Source organism: Corvus brachyrhynchos, unplaced genomic scaffold, assembly GCF_000691975.1.
Source record: "Corvus brachyrhynchos isolate BGI_N302 unplaced genomic scaffold, ASM69197v1 scaffold246, whole genome shotgun sequence".
NCBI lineage: Eukaryota > Metazoa > Chordata > Aves > Passeriformes > Corvidae > Corvus > Corvus brachyrhynchos.
This window is the reverse complement of record NW_008238447.1, coordinates 2,669,002-2,671,775: the sequence shown is the minus strand read 5'-3', so window position 1 is coordinate 2,671,775 and position 2,774 is coordinate 2,669,002. Positions and strand designations below refer to the sequence as shown.

The window sequence follows — 2,774 nt, the reverse complement described above, 5'->3', positions numbered from 1 at the left end:
TTCCTTGCCTGCTGATTCTCCATCCTGTTAAAGTGTAACAGGCGCATGGGTGTTCTCTGACCCCAAATCTACTCTAGCACAGCTGAAAAGAAAGCTGAAAGCGGAGGGGAGGCTGCTTTTCTTTCTATCGAAATTAAATCTGGCTTGAAATCTGGCTGTGTTTCACAAACTGCAGAGTGCTTTTCTAGTTAGTCACTGAAGGAGAGCAGTAGACAAATTCTACCATGCTGCAGTGATGCAGGGCTGTGCCAGCCCCCCAAGGCCACTGAAATATTTTATTTCGGTTGTATCCTAGTGCAAGTAAAGGTGGAATTTGTCCCTTTTGAATTTAATGGCTGAAAAATATCTCTGAGTTCTAGCCAGACTGACCATACATACCTGTTTGCTCCTGATCAGGCTAATATGTTGAGTGACCTGCAAAAATATCAGAATTACCTATTGAAGATTATTGTCTTATTAGGTAAGAACAGATAAAACGATAGGAGGATTTCCTAAGAATCCCTAAGTGTGCAGTATTTTAGGGAATTTTTGCGTGCCGATTTAAAGGTAAGAATTCCAGGAGGAAAAGGGTGAGTGAGCACTTGTGGTCATCCTCAGTGCCTTCCTTTCTGCCAAGACCATCACAGGGTCTCTGAGATTCCCACCCAGAGTCTCTTCTGTGTAACAAAAATTGCTGGGTTAGAAATGGACTCTCTCCACCTTAAAACAGCTCAAACATGTGTTCAAAGCTCTGCTAGACCTGTTTCTATTTAGCAGTGTACCTAGGTGCAGGCTTAATTCTGTGCCTCAGTCGCATGAACTGGGCTCCAACTGATGGAGGTCTCATAGATTTAGGAATCACCTAAAAGTTCAGTGTGTTTTTTTGGAGGTCTGCTGACAAAGGGGGAACTTAATAAGGTACTTACGCATTTTCTGGTGGAAATCTAAGTGGTGGGGTCCTGCAGCAGGCAGATTAGCACAGGTCAGGGGGAAATTGCTGTCCTTTAAATAACAGTGAGCAAAATGCTTATCTCCACAAACACCCAAGAGACACCCCCCCATTGCTTTTGAAGCACTTTGCCCTGGACAACCTGCTGCATCTGCTCCTGCCACATGATCTGTTCCATCAGGTTTTTGCATTCCTTCTGCCAGGATCAGCCTTGCTGCTTCCCCACAGGCTTCGGTACCCATTGAGCATGATGGGCACACAGGCCAGGAAAGCTTTGCCATCAGCTGTGGCACCAGCAGGGTTCATGCCTGTCCTGTTCATGCCTGCTCTAAGTTCTGCATGGCTCCACTTCTGTACTTAAACCAAAAGTCATTTTTTTCAGTGTTCGCTCCTTTAGAATGAGATTTTGGAATTATTGCCTGAAACATCTTTGCACCTCGTGTTTACAAACCTCTTGGTTCCTGCATTTCCATTTGTTGCAGAAAGAGTAGGTGGAGAGGAAGCAGAAAGAACACCAAGCTGCTCAGTGTGGAATTTTTTCTCTTTCAAGTCAGTTTGTGTATCTTTATTTCCACCTCCTGCCTACTTCTCTCAAGATCTTTGAACTCATAGGGCTACTTAAGTTTCTCTGCTTATTTTCATGCTGTCAAATAAAGGCCGGGCTGCCAAAAATATGCTCTCAGCCCTGGAGATTTCCTGCACTTGGGACTTGTGCTGAAAGAGCGAGTGAAGGTTCCTTAGGGAATAACTCAGCTGTTTAAAGCTACTGGAAGCTGTGGCAGGTGTATGGGCTTTCCCCTGTAAGCTGTCTTCATCAGATGAGAGAATAATTACTCATGCTCAGTACAGACAGGTGTATTGGCAGTCCACTGCTAATAACTTAAGGATCCATCACTCAATTCAAGGAAAACAATTATGTTGGTTTCTCTTTCTTTTCTTTTTTTTTTTATCCTCCCCTGATTTTTCTTTTAAAGAAAATATCAGTATGGGAGGAAAAACTTCAAACAGTAGAGTGAAAAATGAAAGGCAACTGTTAAAATAAATCCAGATTGCTAAATCTTATCTCTCCACTGAACATACACATCTGTTCCTCTGTCTGCTGTATGCTGTAAGCACGTGTTAACTCCTCTCTAGCTGTTTTTGTCACTATCCTCTTCCTTTTCTTTTTTCCTTGCACAAATTATGCTACAACTTGTCAAATTGAAACAACACAAATACTACAAGAAGTACATCTTGCTGATAAGAGACGCGTTATTTTCCTCTGGCTGGAAAAAAACAATGGTGATATTTTAATGCTGGAATCTGAAAAGTCTCTTGTTCTATCCATTCATTACAGTGTCAGTCCAAGTAACATCAGCACGAATGTAATAATCCTAACCATCTTAAAGAGTGGCCATTCTGAAATATGGCTTTATGAAAAGCTAATAAAATGCAATTACTGTCCAGCTTTGATTCAGGCTCATAAGAGTCCATTTAAGAATTCACGTTTTTATTACCTTGCAAAATACTGAAATCTGGGGATTTGGTTTATTGTTTTAATTCTCTCCAGCTGAATGTAACTACCTGTTATATATGTTCACTAGAGCAGCACAGGTCAGTACATAAAAATAAAAGTTATAGCAGTACATAAGGCGGATTACTCTTTTAAACAGGATGGTGAAATACGATCATGCCTTTCTCTCCCTGTGGGTTTCTGGTAGGATTTAACTTTGTATGGAGCTTTTCAGTGTGAGTGTCCATTAAGCTGCCGTGGGAGGGAGGTTTGCACAATATCTGAGCCTCGGGGAGGCACACACGAGGTCAGGTACTTGGGGTCAGTCCCGTGCCAAGGGCAAGTTTCCTGCTG

The 2,774-nt window shown here is 42.2% G+C and overlaps 1 protein-coding gene across 2 annotated transcripts in view; it reads left to right on the top strand.

The window, feature by feature from the left end:
* Positions 1 to 2,774, top strand: part of LOC103617309 (phosphatidylinositol 4-phosphate 3-kinase C2 domain-containing subunit gamma) — a 77,578-nt gene that overhangs the window by 46,077 nt on the left and 28,727 nt on the right. The gene's annotated exons all lie outside the window — the stretch shown is intronic.